The sequence below is a fragment of the Nothobranchius furzeri genome, chromosome 1, assembly GCF_043380555.1.
Source record: "Nothobranchius furzeri strain GRZ-AD chromosome 1, NfurGRZ-RIMD1, whole genome shotgun sequence".
NCBI lineage: Eukaryota > Metazoa > Chordata > Actinopteri > Cyprinodontiformes > Nothobranchiidae > Nothobranchius > Nothobranchius furzeri.
The window spans coordinates 75,384,874-75,409,206 of NC_091741.1; the positions used below are offsets into that span (position 1 = coordinate 75,384,874).

A 24,333-nucleotide genomic window follows, 5' to 3' on the forward strand; every position below is an offset into this window, starting at 1 on the left:
TAAAACAAAATACTGAGAGCAGTTGGATAGGTTGTTTCTAGTTAGGAGTGCTTATAGAGGCAGAGACCCACATGGCAGCACAAAAGGATGCAAAAGGTACGTTCTCCAATATGTGTCCCTCCTAATGGACCTGCAGCATGTCATTTTTATGACTGGGATAAAAATCTGGGACACAAAACACTTGACTGGGACACTCCTAAATTTAACGTCAGAACATAACAATACAGATCTACTGAGTAGCATAAAATCCACTCATCTGGCAGGAGAACAAGTGATTCTGTTAAAAATACATGAAACAGCTGCAGATTCTTTCATCTGAGAAGCTGGAGTGTGTTTTTTTTTATCAATTTACTTGCTGTGAAATTTTTGTCAAGTGTCTAATGAATCAAACATGATGCAAAGCCGAAACACACACACACACACACACACACACACACACAAACACACACACAAACACACAAAAATTTGGCAGGATTTTTCACTTATGTTCCAATTATTCCTCTGCATGACTGACTCACCTTATTTCTGAAGCAATAAAACAGTGTGATGGCGAGCCAACCTATCAGAGGGCGGACGTGATGTGAGAGGATGAAGTGTTTGTGGCTTTTCAAACCCAGTTAATCCTAATAGCCAATTAGAGAGGTGAATGTCAGCTCATTGTTTTCAGGACTGTCACAGCAGCTGGAAAATATGGCACCTTTGCTTTGAGGAGGAACACTGGAGACTGGATTCAGGTATGGCATCTACGGGCACTCTGGATGCTGCAGCCAAACACAGGAAGACATTAAGATTCATTGTCATTTACTTTACTTCTTTTATGAAAGAAATTGTAAAGCTGCGAGCTGGAAGAACCATACAGAAACATGGATTTATTTTGAAAGTGTTTTCATATTAAGCCCATTCTAACAGCTATCTGGTATTTTTGCATATTTATACCTATGGGTTAGCTGTTTTGACTTTAGTAATTTGTAATAAATGTAGTATTTTTTGTTTCCATCTTGAAACATTGAGGATGCACCGTGTAGGTTCTCTAGCTTTTACAAAAGTTAGTGCTTTATTTATTTCTGCAGCTAAATGTCCAGACAATTTCTTAATTTTATGCTGATCTTTTTGACTTGGCTTGCATTGCCAGCATTAAGTCGAGCTCGTTCCCAGTGAGAGTTGGACTCTGCCAAAAACGCCCTTTTGTCACAGATTCGGTTCATCACTTTTATAGGCAGAATTTCTTGGCATAGCCAAGGTGTTGAGGGGACCTGTTTTGGTGGCCTGAGGATCAGGTCTATGCTTTTTGCAGATGTGGTCCTGTTGGCTTCATCAGACCGTGATCTCCAGCTTCTGCTGGAGCAGTTCGCAGCTAAGTGTGAAGCAGCTGGGATGAGAATTAACTCATTTAAATCTGAGACCATGGTCTTGAGGCAGAAAAGGGTAGAATGATTTTTCCAGGTCAGGGATGGGGTCCTGCACCAAGTGGAGGAGTTCAAGCATCTTGGGGTCTTGTTCCTGATCCCCAGTGAGTCGTGGTGGATGGCTGCTTATACTGAGCCAGGATCCTCTGGAGGTCTCTTCCTGTTGAAAGGGAGTTTTCCTCTCCACTGGCGCTGCATACTTGCTTAGTATGAGGATTGCTGTAAAGTCTCTGACACTAGTCAGTGACTTGATGCAATTTGCTGGGTTCCTAATATAGGAGGCTTTTTACTGATTGGCTTAATGAACGGACCTGTATTGGAATGTTTACCTTGTGAAGTGCCTTGCAATGACTCTTGTCGTGATTTGGCGCTATATAAATAAACTGAATTGAACTGAGTGAAGGACAAATGGAGTGCAAGATCGACTGGCAGATTGGTGCTGCATCCACAGTGATGCGGGTGTTTTATTGGTCTGTCATGGTGAAGAGAGAGCTGAGTTTAAAGACAAAGCTCTCCATTCACCGGTCAATCTATGTTCCAACCCTCACCTATGGTCATGAGTTTTGGGTAGTGACCAAAAGAATGAGATCCCATATACAAGCAGTAGAAATAAGGTTTCCTCTGCAGGGTGGATGGGCTCTCCCTTAGAGATAAGGTGAGAAGCTTGGTCATCTGGGAGGGGCTTGGAGTAGATCTGATCCTCTTCCACATTGAGAGAAACCAGTTAAGGTGGCTCAGGCATCTGACTAGGATGCCTCCTGGGCGCCTCCCTGATGAGGTGTTCTGGGCACATTCAACTGGGAGGAGAACTAAAGGAAGATCCAGGACACACTGGAAAGACTATGTTTTTCGGCTGGCCAGGGAACGCCTTGGGATTCCCCCGGAGGTGTTGGTCAAAGTGGCTAGGGAGAGGGAAGACTGGGCTTCTCTGCTTAGGCTTCTGCCCCCGCGACCTGACCCCAGATCAGTGGAAAAAAACGGATTGATGGATGAAATGACAAGTAGTTCTGAGGATTGTAAAAATTCTCTAAATGTTAGTTTATTTATTATTCCTTAACTTAACAAGGTGAAAACTTGTTGAAATATCAAATTTCAATTGTAGGGGTGACCTGGTGCAGGAAGGCAGCACAAGAACAACAAAAACAGAAATGATCAGAGCCTATTTTACTACAAAAACACAACGACAATGAAAACAACATTTACAAAATTTTTAAAGGTGTGGGAAATGCATTTAACCTCCTGAGACCTGAACCTGTATTTGATTTGATTTAAAAGAGAAAAATGCATTTAACTATTACAGAGTGGTCTACTCTCATTAACGGAAACAAAATTACAAATATTAAAGTCAAATTAAAATTTAATTAAAATAAAAATTTGTTAAATTGTCGATTCTGCTGTCTCTGGAGGCTAAAACAACAGCCTTTACCATCAAGAGTCAAGATGGGTGAGTCAGATTTGTCAGGCTTTTAAAATCCCATCAGAAGCAAATGCAGGAGATAGGTGTAGGAGACGATTTCATGTTCCACCTGCATGAAAAACTCCAGAAATAATCACTGCATAATCACTGAAATATGTTTTGTCAGTGTTCCACATCTTTGAGCCACCAAACAGTTCCTGAGTGCGACCGTGTCTGCAGCCCCGCACTCCCCACGAGGATGGGTCAAATGCAGAGGACAATTTTCACCACACCAGCGTGTATGACAACTATGGGACTTTAATAGGATGAATCAGAGTGTAAAGCAGTTACTTTGGCCCAGAGTGCCATTTCATAAATATTTTTAAAGTGTAGAAAGTATCCTAAAGAATCAGAATTATGGAATTTACTTAAAATCCAAACTCATTTGGATCATGCAAACCATCATAATGATATTAAAATTTGAGCCACTATTCTTAACGTTGTTTATAAATGTGACATGTGTAAAACAATGTATTTAAAGCACAAGAGGCTTGTTGGGTGTAGTTCACATTTGTAGTTTATTTTTCACACTAACATCACATCAAATTGTCTCTGGAGCAGATGCCTCTCTCATATTTCCTCACGCGATGTTTTCTTGACCTTATGACATTTTCCTCTGAGGTTGAGAAAATCACTTTGTAAAGGATAGAGGAGGTAATTCTTCAGACTGTTCGATGGCAGAGCCAATAGTCTTTGGAAGGGACACAGACTTCAGAGTCCTAGTTGTCATATTGACTTCAATCTGTGAAAGTATGGGTGAAAGGCATGTCTGGTGAGTATTTACGGGGAGTTTGTCACTGTGCTGATCCTGCTCATCATGTTCTCCTTTGTCTAGCTTCCTTTAGAGTTTAACTCTTGTTAACCCCTTAGCATTCCAGCATCCCGCCCAGGGTACAAAACCCCATTGCATTCATTAAACCTGGAAAACAAGAAAGAAAATGTTGAAACAAGAGGAGTGTTCTTCATCTAAAAGAGGGCATGTTGTTGGGAGAAAAAACAACAACTTTGTAACCATAAACATCCTATTTCTGATATTTGTTTTATCAATAATCTGTATTCAACTCAATGTGTGAAGTTTTTCTTTTTACACTGAGTATACGTTAGTGTTTGAGAGAGGACACAGCCCACAGAGATGCTGCTCTCAGCTGTTTGTTCAATGCAAAGAGAAAAATGATCCTTTAATTGTTGAGAATTTTAGCTCTACTCAAGAAAAGTTAAAATGTTTTTCAGAATAGTCAGATTAAATTAGTGGTTTAATGTTAGTTTGCAAATAATGAAATGGCTTCAGAGTTTTTGCAAAATCAGACCAACTTCCAAATGCATCCTTAGTAGTTATAGGGATTTGTGTTTTCTTTTTTGCAAGATGATTACTTAAGTAGATGTATGGGTTTGAAAGAATTCATTGAAATGTTTACGTATTTAAAGTACAGCTGGGATGAACAACAGACTCTATGCTATAGTGTATAGACTTAACACTACAGACTTAACGCATCTTTGACATTTGTTAAGGCAGGTAATTTCCCCACTGACAGGTTATTTTACAAGACAGATTTGCCTAATTTATTAAATAAATAATTTCATAATGCAAAACAAAAATGGTATCAGCTATTTCTATGCTGTAATAACAGAACAATACTGAGACAGGACCTTTATGTTTGTAGGCAGCAGTAGCTCAGGAGGTAGAGTGGGCAGTCCAGTAATCAGAAGGTTGCTGGTTCGATCCTGGCTCCTGGCAGAAAATGCTGCTGTTGTGTCTTTGGGCAAGACACTTAACCCTCCTTGCCTGGAGGTGGTCAGAGGGACCGGTGGCGCCTGTGCTTGGAAGCATCGTCTCTGTCAGTTCGCCCCAGGGCAGCTGTGGCTACATCGTAGCTCATCACCATCAGTGTGTGTGTGTGTGTGTGTGTGTGTGTGTGTGTGTGTGTGTGTGTGTGTGTGTGTGTGTGTGTGTGTGTGTGTGTGTGTGTGTGTGTGTGTGTGTGTGTGTGTGTGTGTGTGTGAATGATGCACTGTAAAGGGCTTTGGACTCCTCTCACTCACAAAGATGTTATACAATTGCAAGTCATTTATCATTTGCTATATTTTCTGAGAAAAATGTTTATAGCATATTCAACCTAAAGAGCAAGTTACCTCCTTACCAGCATCTTGAGCCTAGTTTATACTTCTTTGTCAGCAAGTTTGCACTCACGCGTATTGACCAAGACATTTTCCTTTTATACTTCTCCATTGGTGTGTCAGGGTTGTGAAGCAATTCTCTGCCAGGACGGCCGAGGGTGCAGTGGTTTTCTGGGGTATCCAGCCATCAATACAGTACTACTGTGTGTTTACATTGTTTTTATGTATTTCAGAGACTTTTTAACAGAGACAAACGTGTCCTTCATTCTTCTCCACCTCTTCATGCAGTCACCACCTCCAAATCCACATTTCCTATAATTTCCTGACGCAAATAAAGCCTGCTGCGCATCTTTGTACTCCGTCAGTCACAGGTGTTTTAACGTTTATATCCACAGACTTTATCCATGAAATGTTCTCATATCTGCTCTATTTCTGTTGTTAGATATATTTGGCTATCGTTTTATTTTCTTTGGGGTGGTGCTGTTTGACAAAGGTAAAGGAAGCATCATCCTGAACCTTTGGACAGATAGAAATTTGACTCTTCTCCATATGTCTTTGCAAGCCTGTTGGAGAGCACTTGCAACTACAGATAATGGTGTTGCGTGTCTCCACATCTGTGCAGACGTAGAAGTATAAACAAGGCTCTACTACACCTATGTGGCTCCTTTCAACCGTGTAAGTAAGCTACAGTATATGACAGATGAATATACAATCCCACCTAAAGTTTATGTCAGGTAAAGTTGAGGGCGTCTGACAAAAGCGAAATAAATCAGCAGTTTACCCACCGCACCAGAGTTTATTCAAATAATAACTAACTAAAACTGTCACTTATGGGCCATTCCCATCTGTACCGGGTCGGCCCGGGCCGGGTAGCGTAGGTTGATTACATATCTGGGTGGCCTGGTATTTTTCCGGGCCAACCGAGGCTCATTCTCAGCCCTCTTCTCGAGGGGGTCTGCTTCAGGCCGATCAGGGCCAACACACCCACTGCTGACAGCAAATTCACACCTTCCATTAGAGAAAGCCTCTGATTGGTGGGTAGAATCAGCCCACATGGGCTTAAGACAAGGATGTGTGGAATCAACCGGGCCAGGCTGGGGCCGACTGGGGCTACCTGGCCCGGGCCGACCCGGTACAGATGGGAATGGCCCATAAAAGCTTTAAACCAGTCAAAACAAAACAGTTGCCGGAGCTATGGCTAGAGAGAGTCTGCAGCCTTATCTGGGCGCTGTGGGGCAGACTCTTCTTCCGCAGAATCGTCCTCCGTCACACCGCCTTCTTCAGGTCGCTGTCCGCCGCACCACGCCGTTGTTCTCCTCGGCCACCCGCCTCGTGCAGGTCAATCACTCCCTCGGCCGCACCACGCCTTCGTCCTCCTCGGTCCTACTCACACGCCAGGGCAGAGGGATACGTTGCCGGTGTCTTCATGGGGCCTCATCACAGACAAATGGTGTCCTTCCACCCGACACATCTGCGCTCTCGTACGACTGTCAGCCTTCACCTTTTCCTGCCTCTTCCGTCGTCTCCACAAGCATATGCTAATCTTCCACCGGTGCAGATAATTGCCCAGGTGGAATGTCATCTGTCCGGGCTTGTCAGAATAAAAGCACACATCCTCCCAGCTTCCTGGGTTTTTCTGAATAAACGCACACATGCAATAAAAACTAAACAAAAACAATACACACTAAAACTACACCACACTGGGAGGGAAAAACACAATAAAACCCAACTTTGCCTGTATGACACCCACACTTCCTGTTGAAATACTTGCCAAAATGAGGCATTGCCCAATGGACAGAGGGGACAACACTGCAATGGTCACAGACAACACCCTCTTCCCATCCTCAGACATTCTCCGCCAGAGAAACAAACCACTAACAAACACAAACTCGCTCAGATGAAGAAAAAAGGGCCATGCTTACTAGTCTGGAGGATTTCTTTCCACCGACTTGACCAGATAAATGACAGAAAAGAGGAGGTGAGAAGCTCTGAGTGTATCATTTTGTATCGGCTCATGAGTGGCTGCGCTAGCTGGAGGCTTGGCCGAGACTTGACTGCTTCTGTACCCCCCACAGCGCCAGCGCTGCAGACGTCACGCTGTGCTGTTTTAAATAATAGCAATGGCTAATTCTAATTCAAATGTAAAGACTTTGAACCTGAAGGGGGTGCTACACTGACGGTTTTTGGCTGAAATTACGTCTTTAAATAGATGCAGTAAATTGCCAAAATATTGACAAATGTATAGAGCATTAATAGAGACTCATTTATGCAGTTTATCAGCAAAACAATTTGATTTGGGGGTGACTTGCTCTTTAAAATTGGCTCCACAGATATGAGTGTAAACATTCAAACACCCATTACATTTGTAGACTGTACTAGACAAATTCAACTTTCTTTCTTTTCTTTTTTTTCTTATTTTTGTGGTTATATTTTACACTGAATCCATCGGTATCAAACTCTTAAAAATGATCAACAGGCTAAATTGGCTTAAAAAACAGTTCTTTCCCTCATTCACCTTCTGTAAGACTGGTGCTCGTTGTAAATGTCATAGTGACTTATCTTTGAAGTTATTAATAAATTACGAATCTTTGCTTACGCTGCAGCAGCATTCAGAAAGATTAATGGAAGTTTAATGATCCCCACACAGGAATTGGACATTGTGGCATTAACAGTTTCACTTTTGACATTTTCAGCAACCATCCCCAGCTGGCATTGTATTATTCACATAAAACACATATAAAATCCTCATAAATCAGTGGAGTGAGTGAATGATAGTAAATCAGAGCTTATCACCCATTAATAGGCCAATTAAACTAATTTTCTGTTGTTAAAAAATCCCCCCTCTGTAGGTGAAAATCTTTTAATAAAACTCTGCCGGCTTGGGACATTGAAACAGAGGACCGGCATCTCCACTCTGCATGATAACTAGCTTATTGCGAATCAGGTTTGTAAGTGAATCCATGGGTGGTTGTTCCCTTAAAAGATCCATTTGAATTCAGCGCATCTCAAAGCCTGGCCCTCAGCTATATTTACAGCTTGGATGGCAATCAGATGGGATCCTTCAGCGTTGATGAAAAGGAGAAGAACACAGCGTGTGAGAACACATAAGGAAATGAGTCTCTCTCTGACTTTCATGCTTTCTACACATAGTCCATTACACTAAATGTAATGTGTTACAGCATAAAATCTTCAACCTGGATGTAAAGCTTTCAGTTGATATGGGAAATGTTTACTGACTACAAAATAGCTGGGAGGTACACAACTGAAAATTGCCAAGGATAACTGATAAGAGGTGCATCCTATGGTTTTGATCCTGGTGGGGAAAAATATTTTTTCTCTTTTCCTTCAGGAGGTTTTTACTAACTCTGAGCTTTTCCACACAAAATCAGACAGAATTTTTTAAGAATATGTGCATGAGCAAGTTTAATAGTAGCAGTTAGGGATGATACACGTGTAACATGCGAGCTGTAGAGGTTCGAGCTAGTGGTCTCAGGACAAAGAAGAGATAGGCAAAATACCTTTGGAGTACGGAAACACATCTCCATTTATTTGAAAGCTTCACCAGACACCGGGAAAAAGCCCCCGCACGAGTGATGGTCTCAACCGAGAGTCAAGCAAACTCCACCTCTAGTCCAGCCGCTCAAAGTCAACAGCGTATACGCACAACACATCACCCGCTTACAGCCCCCCCCCCCCCCCCCCCCCCCCCCCCACACACACACACACACAAAGGAAATGTCCCTATTTTGTAAACAACACTGTTACGAGCCCTGGGTTCCCCGGCGCCCGGCTTCTACTCCGCTCTGTTTTCAGCACCATGGTCAGCACCATGGAGAGCGCCTGGCCTCACTCACGAAGCTGATTCTCATCAGGAGTCCCACGGCTGGAGCAGATAAAAATCACTGCTGCACTGGAGAGGAGAGAACTGAGAGGAGGAGGATTAACGAGAGAGGAGACACTTGTTTTTTGAGAGCTTTTGGAGTTTATAGTTTCCCCCGGATGATTTGGTTTCACCTGCATGAGAAAACCTTTAGGTTTAAGGTTCGGTTTTCTCTTGCTCTTGACAGAGTTTTGGTTGTGTGGGTGAGTTAAGGTCACCAGTGGACTTTGGGTAAGGCCTCCGGGCAAGCTCCTTTTGTTTCTGGCTTCCCTTTTGGAACCAGAGTTTTAACTCTGAGAACTATGCTATATTGCCCTTTAAGTTACTTTAAGCCCTCAGCGCTTTTCCCCAACATAAATTAAACTCCCCTTTTTACATAGCAGGAACCCAACATACCAGCTTGCATGTACAAAAACAAAATAAAATAAAAACCCAAAATATTACTTCATCAAACAACAAAATGTGCTGGTGGTTTGGTATGGCGTCCAGCATGAAAAACCTGTACTGGAGTACCCATACAAAAAGAGGACCCTTCCAAACTAGGGCTGGGACTAACACCAAACTCTGGTGAGGGAACAGGGGTCCCGGAATTAGAAGCAGCTGGTGACAGGGCAAGATTTGGAGGCTCGAGGGATGATAAACACACAGGTGGAGTCCGAGACGAGCCAGTCAGTGGGAAGGTTACAGGAAGGCAGTAGCACCGTAGTCTGTCATAGTGTACAGTTTGGATGGGAGCCTCATCTCCAAATGGGCTACTGTTCACATAGGAAACCCCAACCGAGTTGTCCCTGTCCAGCCTCTGCTGCACAATGTAAGACCCTTTCCAGTGGGAAGCCAGTTTGCGACGGCTCTCTGTTGGGTCATTTAACCACACTAGATCCCCAGGCTCATATGGGTGATGTCTCTGTCCTCTGTCATAGAATGTTCTCTGTTTGTCACTGGCAGTTACACTGTTGTCACTACACTGTCAAAAAGCAGTCTGTAGGCATCTGTGCAGGGATAGAACAAACTCATTTTAAGAGTCCTGCCCAGGACCACATTGCAGACTTGGGCCCAGTAACACGTCAGTTGGAGTACGAACCTCTCGCCCGTGGGTGAGCAAATAAGGTGTGAATCCAGTACTGGAGTGTACGCTAGTTTTGTATGCAAATGCGACTTGTGAAAGGAAGGAGTCCCACTCACCCTCACATTCCAGTAGAATCTTAGCAAGCTGATCAATAAGGTTCTATTTAGCCTCTCCACCACAGTTACATGAATATGGAAGACGCGGGTCCATGTGTGCTCCACAGTCTGACTGACGAGCTCGTCTGTCATCCTCCACATCGCGGCTTTGCACCTTCATAGCTGTCACAACCATTTGTAATTTATCCATCCTTGCTGTTAAACGCTACACAGCACCAAGGAGAATCTCCGTGGCCTTATCATCGCAGCCCCTATCAGCAGTCCCAGCAGGAGAAAGTGTAGCCACAGTCACCGGGCCATTCAAGGAGAAGTTGCCAGTCTGCGTCCCCACGCCCAAGGCCAGCCTAGCCTGCTCCCAACGTCCAGCTATAATAAGGGCCTCGTCTAGAACAGTAGCCCCCTGTTCATGACATCCAGTCCAGTCCAGCGAGAAAACGCCAAAACTTTTCTCCATTTTGTGCCCCGGCATCATACTCAGGAAAAGCCTCCGTGACAAGACTCAGAATATCAGCCGCATATATCTCCAAGCTCTCATTAGCAAGCCTAGGCCGAGCAGAAACACAGGTCTGAAAGTATAGTATGAACTGTTTCTGTCCAAATGCCTCATTTAACTTCTCTTTAACACAGTCAAAGCCACCTGGTCACTACAAAAGGAAAGCGGCTCCGTCCAGTCTAGTGGGCAAAAGAGCAGCCAAAGTGGCGGTGTAGCTCCGTCTTTCCGCTCCTCGGGTTTGGACGCGAACGTCAGCCTCAAACTGTTTAATCCAAGTAGCGAAGAGTGTCACAACGTGCCGGTGAGTGAGACGGAGGTGAGGATCCAAGTGCAGGGAAAGAAACAGGCCGGGACGCAGACAGGAACATTTTAAACACTGATTTAATGGAGGACATGCAGGACAATGAAACAATGAGCCAACCAGACAAAATTGACTAACAGGGTTTAAATATAGGAGGAGCTGGGACCTTGGGTGATTGGGAGACTAGAGGCAGGTGGGAGCAATTAACATGGACACAGGACTGAACAGAATGGGGAGACAGGACAGGGTGTGACACTACCCCCCCCCCCCCCCCACCTCCCCCCCCCCCCAAAGGGCAGATTCCAGACGCCCACAGGAATATAGAGCAGGGCGGGAGGAGGGGGCCCCGGAGGGAGGGTCGAGAGGGACCGAGGGACCGACGGAGAGGAGGCAGGGACCAGTAGAGACCGAGGGCCTGCGCCTGGGGCAGAGGAGGCGACGACGGGCTCTTGGAGGTCTGCGCCTGGGGCAGAGGAGGCGATAATGACGGGATCTTGGGGGCATGCGTCTGTGGCAGAGGAGGAGGCGACGACTGGCTCTTGGGGGCCTACATCTGTGGCAGAGGAGGAGGCGACAACGGGCTCTTGGGGGCCTGCGTCTGGCGAGGGCAGGACCGGCGGCGACCGGAGGCAGAGACGCTGGAGGAGACGTCCTTGACTTTTGGACTGGAGGTGGCGGCGACGACCTCTGGACTGGAGGCAGCGTCGACCACTGGACTGGAGACGGCGTCGACCACTGGACTGGGGACGGCATCAACCACGGGACTGGGGACGGCGTCGTTGGACTGGAGGGGACGTCGAACTCTGGACTGGAGGGGACGTCGACCTCTGGACTGGAGGTGACGTCGACCTCTGGACTGGAGGGAACGTCGACCTCTGGACTGGAGGGAGCGTTGACCTCTGGACTGGAGGGAGCGTCGACCTCTGGACTGGAGGGAGCATCGACCTCTGGACTGGAGGGAGCGTTGACCTCTGGACTGGAGGGAGCATCGACCTTTGGACTGGAGGGAGCGTCGACCTCTGGACACGAGGGAGCGTCGACCTCTGGACACGAGGGAGCGTTGACCTCTGAAGTGGATGAGGCGTCGACCTCTGGAGTGGATGAGGCGTCGACCTCTGGAGTGGATGAGGCGTCGACCTCTGGAGTGGATGAGGCGTCGACCTCTGGAGTGGAGAAGGCGTCGACTTCAGGAAACGAGGGGGCGTCAACTTCAGGACACGAGCAGGCGTTGACTTCAGAACACGAGGAGGCGTCGACTTCAGAACACGAGGAGGCGTCAACTTCAGAACACGAGGAGGCGTCGACATCAGGACACGAGGAGGCATCGACTTCAGAACACGAGGAGGCGTCGACCGCAGGACTGGAAGAGGAGTCGACCACAGGACTGGAAGAGGCATCGACTTCTGGATTGCTGGCTTCCTGACCGCCGAATTCTTGACCGCCGACTTCTGGACCGCCAACTTCTGGACCGGAACAGTCGACTTCGGGAGTGGAGGCGGAGCCGCTGCAGGAGGAGCTGCCGACTTCTGGACTGGCCGGCCTGGGGGAAGAGCCTCTTGGGTCACTGTCGGGACCGGAGCGGACCAAACTAGTGGCGCCGGAAACTGGGAGATCAGGGAGGACAGACCGTCCAGCTGGAGCTCCTGGAGACTGAGGCCCTGATGGAGTTGGGCCAGCTCAGCTCGGAGACCGGCGAGCTCTGCTGGGTGGACCGCGGGCTCACTCCTCTGGCCCTGAGATGAGGGAGCTGCTGACTGGACTGAAACCTTCTCCTAGTGATTCGGGGAGGATAGAGTGTCCAGCTGGAGTTCCTGGAGGCTGACGAGCTGACGGAGTTTACGACCGTCGCCACAAAACGGGGTGGGTAGCTCCACTTTGACATTACACACATCATCAGTCCAAACTGGGCTATACTTGTCCTCGTCCATACCGGTAAAAGAGCCTCCGAACATGGTCCTGCGTGGCTAACAGTCGCCTTCTCACGAGCCACGTCCCGGGGATAAACGTTGCCAAACACCGCTGCCACCAATGTAACACAATGTAACATGCGAGCTGTAGAGGTTCGAGCTAGTGGTCTCAGGACAAAGAAGAGATAGGCGAAATACCTTTGGAGTACGGGAACACGTCTCCGTTTATTTGAAAGCTTCACCAGACACCGGGAAAATAGTCCGCGCACGAGTGATGGTCTCAACCGTGTCAAGCAAACTCCAACCCCAGTCCAGCCGCTCAAAGTTAACAGTGCATATGCACAACACATCACCCGCTTACACACGTTTCCAAAAAAAAAAAATTTAAACAGTTATTGACGCCTCTTAACGATTAATAGCTGGTTAACCGGAAACTCACTAACTAGGGATGGGTACCGAATTTGGTACTTGTTAAGGCACCAATCTAAGTGAGGCCTCATCATCTTAATCTGCTCCAGTAGATAAATACATTGTTTATGATAACTTTAGCTTGACATGTTAGCTTCCGTTTAGTTAATGGTGTGTCCGCTTTCTCATCAGAACGCTGAAATTCCGAATAGAAGAAAGAGAATGCGTTCTAAAGTTTGGCTAAATGTGATGGGTGATTGGGTGATGATGAAACCAGCGACAACGATCTGAGTATGAGGCATCTTAATCTGCTCCAGCAGCAAAATAGACTAAGATAGTGTTAGCTTGATAGTTTAGCTAATGGTGCATTCACTTTCTCCTCTTTGTCTTTATTTTGAACATGCGTACATACACATAGTAATACACACAACATAAGTAACTTCTCCTTCTGTTTTTTTTATATACACATGTTCAAAAGGGAGTAGGAAGAAGCATCAGATTATTTAATCCCACCCCTTTCTCAACATCAAATAACTAATAGTTATTTATAGTTGTCTGGTAGTTTTTCTGCAAATTACTTTGCAACATATTCACACAAATGGCACGTGGTTAATAAAGATCATATCATAAATACAAACATTTTGTGTTTAGGCACAGACTTTTGGACCTTCTTCCTTGTATTTGGTAAACATCATGAGTTGAAGCCTTTTTTTAAACAGCATCACGTTTGGACATTGCTTCAATTGATCACTCATTCTGTTCCACAGTTTCACACTGCACACAGACACACTGAAAGTTTTTAATGTTCTGACTCGAGCATGTTTGAATTTTAACTCCCCTCTTAACTGATACCTCCCCTCCCTTTTATGAAACAGTTTTAATATGTTGTCTGGAAGTAGTTTATTGTTTACTTTCTACATTAGCTGTGCTGTTTTAAACTGAACTATCTCTGGAAATTTTAAGATTTGTGGTTTTAAACATAATGAGTTTGTATGATCTCTGTAACCAGTGTTATGAATGATCCTTAGAGCCCTTTTTTGTAACACAGATAATGATGGTAATGCACATTTATAGGTGTTTCCCCAAACCTCTGTACAGTAATTTAAATATGTGGAAATAAGTGAACAGTTTAGAATGTGGAGTGACTTTTGGTCCAGAATGTGTTTGACTTTTGTGTTTGTAGGAGTTCCTTGAAATTATCCCCAGAACAGAAAATATTTGTATCATCTCCAAATAAAATTAACTTTAATGATTGTGACACCTCGCAGATGTCATTAATATAAAGAATGAACAGTTTTGGACCTAGCACTGACCCCTGGTGAACACCACAAACAATGTCCAAGCACGATGAGTTGATTCCATCCAACTTCACAAACTGCTTCCTGTCGGTCAAATAATTCCTGATCCAGTCTAGTGCCACCCCCCTAATTCCATAGCGTTCCAGTTTATTTAGTCAAATGTTATGACTGATTGTGTCAAATGCTTTTGTTAGATCTATGAATACTCCTACTGCACACTTTTTCTGATCTATAGCATTTGTAATGTCCTCTAGTGTTTCAATTAGTGCCAGTGATATTGAACAATTAGCTCTAAATCCATATTGACTGTTAGTAAGTAGTTTGTTTTTCTAAAAATGTATCAGTAAGTGATCTTTCAGATACCAGCATTAGACCAAAGTGTTTCCTACAGTTACCATGAATATTAAGATTATGTCTAAAAAAACCAACAGATTTTACTGAAAAATATTCATAATTAATTTTACTTGTTTCTTTTACTTGTATGTTAAAGTATGGCAGATTTGATTTTCATGCTAAGATTTTCCCAAGTTTACTGAGTTTAACATTTGCAACACATATATCCTTATTTAGCACAACTAGTCAACCTTGTGATGTGAGAGTTTCATAAACCTAGCATTGTTAGTTTTAGAGACCTGACCTTAAAAACGAGAGGAGACTGAGGGGTTTTCTGGTTCTGCAGACAGACCATTATTTGGCGCGTTATAGCCCCGCACTGATTAGTGGAATGGCACAAACCATGACTAGCTTGATCTCTGATGATTGTCTGGGTGAAATCCCATAATTCTAAGACTTTGTGAAAAGGCACACCAACATAATTTATGGTGTGAGTGGAAGTGTCTAAATAGGAACGTTGGCCCTATAAAGGGTTAAAGTTTAATATGCATAGGAGGAGATATGACCATATCTAGGTGGTGTCCTGGCAGCAGGCTCCTCCCTCCCTGGCGGTAAGGCATTTCCTGTTTCCTGCTTTCAGTGTTAAACTACATGTAGCTGTATGGTGTTTGTGGCTTGCTAAAACTGATTTAATTTCTCTGTACTAGGATATCTCTGAGTTATTGTAGCACATAAGCATGCTAAAACACACATTTTCTGTTGTTCCACCTAGCTTTTAGGGAACCATTTGAGTTTGCACGCAGTTTATTTGGTGTTGAACAGTTTGCTCGTCCAGTTAGCTTAGCCTCAGCACGGCTATGGCTACTTCTGTCTCTGCTTCTCCGTCTCCTATCTCTTGCTCTCTGTGTCAGATGTTTAGTTACTCCTCTGCCTCCTTTAGTGAAAATTGTATGTGTAATAAATGTAGCATTTTTGTAGCTTTGGAGGCGAGGGTGTCGGAATTGGAGGCCCGGCTTCGCACTGTTGAAAAGCCCGTAAACAGCCATAGCTACTTAGCTAGCGCGGGGCTAACTAGCTCCGAACCACCCCGTAGCGACCCTTCAGAAGAGCCCGAGCAGCCGGGACCTCAGGCCGGCTGGGTGACGGTACGCAGGAAGCATAGAACTCAGCCCGTGGGCCACCACCAACCCATCCATGTTTCTAGCAGATTTTCAAAGCTCAGTGACGCACCCACTGACAAGCCGACTCTGATTATTGGCAGCTCCATTGTCAGAAACGTGACATTAGAGACTCCAGCAACCATAGTTAAATGTTTACCTGGGCCAGAGCGGGCGACATTAAATCTTACCTGAAACTGCTGGCTAAGGATAAGTGTAAATACAGTAAGAATGTTATTCACGCTGGCAGTAATGACACCCGGTTACGCCAATCGGAGGTCACTAAAATTAATGTTGCTTCGGTGTGTAAGTTCACCAAAACAATGTCGGACTCCGTAATTTTCTCTGGCCCCCTGCCTGATCAGACCAGTGACGACATGTTTAGCCGCATGCTGTCCTTCAACCACTGGTTGTCTAGGTGGTGTCCTGAAAACAACGTGGGCTACATTGATCATTACAAAACATTTTTGGGGAAAACCTGGTTTGATGCGAAGAGATGGCATCCATCCCTCTTTGGATGGAGCAGCTCTTCTTTCTAGGAACATGGCCAGTTTTATTAGTCCTCCATGACAACCCAGGGTCCAGACCAGGAAGCAGAGTCGTAATTTAACACACCCCTCTGCTGCTTCTGTACTGTTACCCACCCACTACCCCATAGAGACAGTGTCCTGCCCACAGCCAAAATCACACAGATTAAATATCAGGCTTAATAAAACAAATCATGAAAATCTCATAAATATTAGAACAAATTCAACAGAGCATAAAATTAAAAAATTAAATGTGGGTTATTGAACATTAGATTTATTTTTTCTAAGACTTTGTTAGTTAATGACTTGATTTTTGATAATCAGATTTCTTTGCTCTCTCTCACAGAATCCTGGCTGCAGCAAGGGGACTGTGTTAGTTTAAACGAGTCGACTCCTTTTAATTATTTAAATCATCATATTACTCAAAGTACAGGGCGAGGAGGAGGAGTAGCAACCATTTTTCATTCGGACTTATTAATCAATCCCTTACCAATAAATTGCTACAGTTTGTTCGAACATCTTATTCTTAGTTTTCCTAATCCAGATAGCAAAACTGTAAAACCACTCTTGTTTGTAGTTTTATATCGTTCACCAGGCCCTCAAGCTTGGTTTATGCTTGATGCACTCACTTTCCGCTTGGTGATGCGGCTCGCGGATGGAACGCGCTTCACAACTCGCAGCGTTTATGGTTCATGCGGCTTGTCTCTGCGGTGAGACAATATTCTCCCAAACTGAATGGGGCAGCATGGAGCTCTACAGCATGCATCCGACACAACACCATAGTAGAAGTAGAAAGTACTGTTGTTTACAACATGGCATTCTAGCATTTTTAACAGCGTCCTCATCTTTTCCGACAGTGCGAGCTATTTCTCTCCAAGAATTATTAACAACATGTTGATCACGGTGATCTCTGAAAGCTGAATCATACAAATGTCTTTCTGCCATACTAGTTCTTGCCTGTCCGCCATGGTTTTCTGCGTCCGACCGTCCGCGTGGTTAGAAATTTTCCTAGGTGTGCGTTGCGGAAATTTTGGGCTGTGCGGAGGTGCGGTGGAGGGGCGTGGTCATTAAAATGATTCAATTTCCCTGCGCGAAGCCGTGTGGACCTCGCGGACGCGTCAAGCATAAACCAACCTTTACTCTGAATTTGTGGATCAGATCTCTGATTTTTTTTTTATCTGATTTGGTGCTAAATACTAATAAGGTCATTATAGTGGGGGATTTTAACATTCATGTGGACATTGAAAATGATAGCCTCAATGTAGCCTTTAGTAATATCCTAGACTCAATTGGTTTTACTCAAAGAATACATAGCTCCACCCACTCCTGCCATCATACATTGGACCTTGTGCTGAGTTATGGCATAGAGTGTGAGGAAATAACGATCTTTCCACATAATCCAGTCCTCTCGGACCACTTTCTGATAACCTTTGAGTTTTTTATAACTGAGTTCTCGAGACATGAAAGTAAATTTCACTATAGTCGGTCTGTATCTTACAACGCAGTTGCATCTTTTAAATCAACTGTTCCATCTTTACTGTCCTCTGCATCTCAGAGGAACATAGCAGAGGGCAATATTTTCAGTTCTAGCCCCTCACAAATTGATGCCTTAGTTCATCATGTTAATTCCTCTTTACGTGTGGAATTAGATGATGTTGCCCCTTTAAAAAAGAAGGTAATTAGGGACAGGAAGTTGGCTCCCTGGTTTAATTCTCATTTATGAGCATTAAAACAAAACTCTAGAAAATTCGAGAGAACATGGCGCTCTACGCACCATGAGGAGGCCTACCTATCCTGGAAAAATAGCCTTGTGCTTTATAAAAATAAGCTTCAACAAACTAGAACTGCTTATTTCTCAGTGTTAATTGAGGAGAATAAGAATAATCCTAAATTTCTTTAAAGTACAGTTGCCAAACTTACCCAGAATCATAGCTCTGAACCATCTATTCCCTTAGCCCTCAGCAGTAATGACTTTATGGGATTTTTCACAAGTAAAATTAATTCCATTAGAAACAAAATCTTTAGCATCCTCCCTAATGTGATTTCTTCTTCCTCAGTAAGTGAGGCAGCATCAGAGGTAACTGTAGAACCTCATCTGTGCTTGAACCGTTTTGATCCAGGCCTAGTCCACACGTAGCCGGGGTTTTTAAAAAAACAAATATTCGCCCCTCCAAAAACTTGCATCCACACCACTGTGTTTTAAAAACAAACTCTGTCCACACGTACCCAGATTAATACGTTGTTAAGGACATGCCAGACCTGTAGGCGGCAGTACTTCCCCCGTTCTTAACCCCGTCCTTCGTCTGTGGTCTTCCGCAAGGAGCAGTAATTCTGCTTGCAAAAACAAACAAGCAAAAAACGCTTGGACAATTGATGGATCGGGTAGTGACAGAGCGCAGCTCTGAGGGCTTCCATGATGCCGGCTAGTGTAAACACAGGTCGCATACGTGATGTCAGCATTTCTTTGTCGCGGAAAGTGACGTTGCAGACCTTAAAACTCCGGTTTTGTCTGTCCACACGCAGATACCCAAAACGGAGAAAACGCAGATCTTCACTTTGGCCGGAGTTTTTAAAAAGATCCGTTTTCGTGTGAAAAAACTCTGTTTTCATGTGGATGACAGGCCAAAACGTAGTAAAATATCTACGTTTTGGCAGATCCCCGGCTACGTGTGGACAGGGCCCCAGTTGAGCTTTCAGAGTTATCAAAAAATATTAGCTTCATCTAAACCTTCCACTTGCATTTTAAATCCAATCCCAACCAAATTATTTAAAGATGCATTTTCTATGGTTACTGCCCCCATTCTAGATATAATCAATCAATCCTTAGTAAATGGGTATGTACCACAGGATTTTAAGGTTGCTGTAATCAAACCTTCACTTAAGAAGCTTTCTCTGGATCCAGATGGCCCCATGAATTATAGACCAATATCTAACCTTCCATTTTTATCCAAAGTCCTGGAGAAAATAGTGGCCATCCAAGTATGTGAGCATTTAAACACTAATGATATGTTGGAGGAATTTCATTCTGGTTTTAGAGCGTATCACAGTACTGAAACTGCATTAATGAGAGTTACAAATGATATTCTCATGGCCTCAGATAAGAATCTTGTGTCTGTTCTAGTCTTGTTAGATCTCAGTGATGCTTTTGACACAGTAGATCACAATGTTCTTGTAGAAAGGCTTGAACATGTTGTAGGGATCAAAGGAACAGCGCTAGGCTGGTTTAAATCCTACCTGTCTGATAGATTTCATTTTGTAAATGTACATGACAAATCTTCTTCATACTCTAGGGTTACTTGTGGAGTACCACAGGGTTCAGTGCTAGGACCAATTCTTTTTACTATATATATGCTCCCAATTGGTAAAATCATTGAACAGCATGGAATAAACTTTCACTGTTATGCTGACGATACTCAGTTATGTTTATCCATTAACCCTGATGAACCTAATCGGTTAGGTAGATTACAGGCTTGTCTTGAGGACATAAAAAATAAGATGACTCTAAACTTTTTGCTTTTAAATCAAGACAAGATGGAAGTTCTCATCTTTGGACCAGAAATCCAGAAAAGGAAATTGCTTAGTCAATCACCTGACCTGAATGGCATTAAATTAGTCACCGAGAACAAAGTAAGGAACCTTGGTGTTATCTTTGTCCAGGACATGTCATTCAAATCCCAGGTTAATCAGGTTTGTAGGATTTCCTTTTTCCACCTTCGGAATATTGCTAAGATTAGAAGCATCCTTTCCAGGAGTGATGCTGAAAAACTAGTTCATGCATTTATTACATCAAGACTGGATTACTGTAATTCATTACTCTCAGGAAGTCCACAGAATGTAGTTAAAAGTCTTCAGCTTGTCCAAAATGCTGCAGCTAGAGTTCTGATGAGAATTAAAAAGAGCGATCATATCTCCTATCTTAGCTTCCCTACATTGGCTACCTGTTAAAATCAGAATAGATTTTAAGATCCTTCTTCTCACATATGAAGCTCTTAATAATCAAGCTCCATCGTATATCAGTGATCTGATTGTTCCATACGTTCCTAACCGAGCAATTCGCTCTCGGACTGCAGGTTTACTGGTGGTTCCCAGAATATCTAAAATTAGGATGGGAGGCAGATCTTTTAGTTATCAGGCTCCTCTCCTGTGGAACCAGCTCCCAGCCTTAGTCTGTGAGGCAGACACCTTGTCTACTTTTAAGACTAGGCTTAAAACATTCTTATTTGATAGGGCTTATGGTTAAAATCTGATGTTAGCCTAGATCTGGACAAGTGGGGGAGTAGAGGTGGGTGGAGTGTACAGTTTGTACACCTCCAACATGCCTCCATATAAAAAGGCTAGGTTATCCAGAGTTATCTCTGTAGTTATGCTGCTATAGGCTTAGACTGCTGGAAGATACACTGACCACTTTTCACACTCTACTACTTTCTTCTACAATCTGCTCTTTAACTGTATTATTTCCTGCTACTTCAGCTATTAACTTTATTTTTTCTCTAAGTGTTTTTCTCCCCAGAAGAAGCTACAGTGATGTTCTGCTGAGCTGTGGTGGCCACATGGAGGGGGCTATCGTCTAGCACACTGCTGCTAACCACTTAAACTTTCTTCCTCTCCTGATAATAACTTTTTGTTTCCTTGACGTTGGATGTGCTACTGCTAGTTTACCCGTTGAATTATAGATTCACTAGGATAAATACAATAAAGTTTATCTCTCGCAAAATAGCTAATTGCTAATTACTAAGCAATCACGGTGTAACCATGGACACATTGCTTGGTGTGTGTGTGTGTGTGTGTGTGTGTGTGTGTGTGTGTGTGTGTGTGTGTGTGTGTGTGTGTGTGTGTGTGTTTGTGTGTCTGCTCTGTCTTCTCGATCCCCAGTGAGTTGTGGTGGATGGCTGCTTATACTGAGCCAGGATTCTCTGGAGATTTCTTCCTGTTAAAAGGGAGTTTTCCTCTCCACTGTCGCTATATGCTTGCTTAATATGAGGATTGCTGTAAAGTCACTGACACTAGTCAGTGACTTGATACAATTTGCTGGGTTCCTTATATAGGAAACATTTTTCTGATTGGCTTAATGAACTGACCTGAAATGGAATGTTTATTATGTGAAGTGCCTTGAGATGACTCTTTTCGTGATTTGGTGCTGTATAAATAAAATTGAATTGAATTGAATTGAATATGTGATTTTAACATAAAATCATTTAACTGTGCGCGCGCATGTATGTGTGTGTGTGTGCAGGGGGGAGGCAACCATAGCGACAGTAAAAAGATTTTGAGCTGCAGGTCAGTCTAGCCACGCTCCATTGTAGCCTCAGCAGGTCTGCTGTTGGCTCAAACTACATTTGTGGAGTGGGCTCAACACCAGAGCTGCAACGGAGAAAAAGTTGGCTCAGAAAAGGTAATCATTTGAAAGTGCTTTGGCATCAACTTTGGACTATTTAGAAATGGGCAGATAGAGGTACTTAAGTCCTTTTTTTAGAAAAAGGATGTATTTGCATCTTCTTCTACAGTGCATGCAGACAGACATCTGTAGCGGTGAGTATGTCACGTTGTTCGTTGCTCTGATTGGTCCTAGCACTGTCCAGTTGCGTGTGGAGGCTGTTAGAAGGACACCTGTAGATTCCATCCTGATAAGTGGGCTGTTTTAATGGCTTGTGGCCAGACTATATATACAGTACAGGGCAAAAGATTGGGCATACCTTCTCATTCAATGTGTTTTCTTTATTTTCATGACCATGACCATTCACAAAGGGGCCAACAAGTGCTAAACACCTCTGGGAACTCCATCAAGACTGTTGGAAAACCATTTCAGGTGACTACTTCTTGAAGCTCATCAAGAGAATGCCAAGAGTGTGTAAAGCAGTAATCAGAGCAAAGGGCGGCTATTTAGAAGAAGATAGAATATAAAACATGTTTTCAGTTATTTCACCATTGTTGATTAAATACAAAACTCCACATGTATTCATAGTTTTGATGCCTTCAGTGAGAATCTACCAATGTAAACAGTCATGAAAATAAAGTCAACACAGTGAATGAGGTGTGTCCAAACTCATGGCCTGTACTGTATGTACATACATGATGGTGTGCCAAGCTTAATCCATACATCAGATATTGGTGGAAATGTTGATATCAAACATCTCTAATTTCAAGCCTTTTTGAAAAACTCCTCCGAGTTCAATTACAAGTTGAGGTCAAAAGTCCACTTGGACGATGTCCAGTGTGTATAACATTGTAAAGAAATCTGTTAAATGTCACTGCTCCTCAGTGTGCTGCCCTATTCTATCAATGTAGGCTACATGTCCTGTGATTGTACACTGTGATAGGGTCAAGAGGGTCAACACATCACATTATTGATTAGTAGGAAGATTAGTAGCCTTGCCTCTGTCTGTGCGCCCCAGGGCAGCTGTGGCAACATTGTAGCTCATCACCACCAGGGTGTGAATGTGTGTGTGAATGGTTGAATGATACACTGTAGTGTAAAGCGCTTTGGAGTCCTTACTCTGAGAGGCGCTATACAAGTGCGGACCATTTATCATTTATCATTTAAAGTTGTGTAGAGAGTGGGAAGCTGATGGTATTGGCACTGACATTTCAGAAATTTAGACATCACATATTTCTTTTCACCCTATGTTGGGAGGACCACGCCAAAACATCCAAAACAGTAAAAAAAAACATTCATAAGAAAAGAAATGCTGAAAGAATTATTATAGGCAAAAGCTGCCGTTCCCACAGACTGGAGATCAGTGTTGATCTTACGTACAACTTACCTGAGAAAATGTCAAACCATTACTATAAATCTCCCCTTAAGGTTTTGAACAAAGATGGTGTCTGTGAACATTTAGCGATTGGTTCTGATTCCTCCTCCTGGTAATTCCAGACTTTTATTCCATTCCACGATGGATAGTGAGAGGATGTTTTTTTCCTGCAAACACCATGAATGATAAGAGAAACATTACAGCATGAGGTGATAGGAGCACAAACACAGAGATTTATTCATCAGATTAGTGCAAAAGATGGACAGATTTACATTTTTTTAACTTATAGAAAAAAAAACTACTGACAATATCATTTGTTACCGATTAAATGGGGTGGGTGTGTGTGTGTGTGGGGGGGGGGGGGCGCAGACACACTCCTGAATGATGCAGCTGCTCCGGTCATCTGTGGCCTGTTTATTGGGTGACTCCCTCTTCTTATCTCTGCACATTTGCAGGTGCTCTGTCGGAGGCAGACCTCACTGTCTTCTAATCTGACACAAAGGGAGACTCAAGAGCCGGAGCTCATAGGGATGCATCTTTTCCCACAAATGCCCAAATGGTTCATATAAAATAATATGTCTAGTTTCACTCTGCTCACTTAAAATGGAGCTTCCCCCTTAAAAAACACCTTTTAATCAATTATAGATAGGGGCACATGTCTTGATGATTTGACTTTAGGAAGCAAGCTGAAATTACAGATGAATATGAATAAGTTGGAGTTTTATTCCACTAAAATCTAAACCAGCGTGCTTTTAAATCATCAGATGTAAACAGAGTAAGTACCTGCAGTAATTAAAGAATATCACGCTAATATTAAATTACTCTCCTCTCTCTCTTTCCAAGAGAGACAGAGGGAGAGAAAAACAGCACGGCTCTCTTTTTGAACCAAGCAAAAATGATTTAACAAAAATGAGAGAATGTGCTCCTTGCCTCCACAGTGAATCGTGCACAGAAAGCACCTGGGTAGAGGAGTGCATGAAGCTTTTCTTAATCTTTCTTTCTCTCAATTCTCTGACTCTGACAACTTTTAACTGAATTGTCTTTTCAGGCCTTTGCAGACCCACTGAGTCCTGTGACATCTCCACTCCCCTCAGCCTTAGTGCTGCTGCCTTCAGCCAATA

General features: G+C 43.6%; 1 protein-coding gene and 1 pseudogene across 1 annotated transcript in view; both read left to right on the forward strand.

Moving 5' to 3' along the window:
• LOC139069636 (uncharacterized) overlaps positions 1-24,333 on the forward strand; it is a 438,794-nt gene that overhangs the window by 250,537 nt on the left and 163,924 nt on the right. The window lies entirely within an intron of this gene.
• Positions 15,745-16,506, forward strand: LOC139070691 (uncharacterized; annotated as a pseudogene).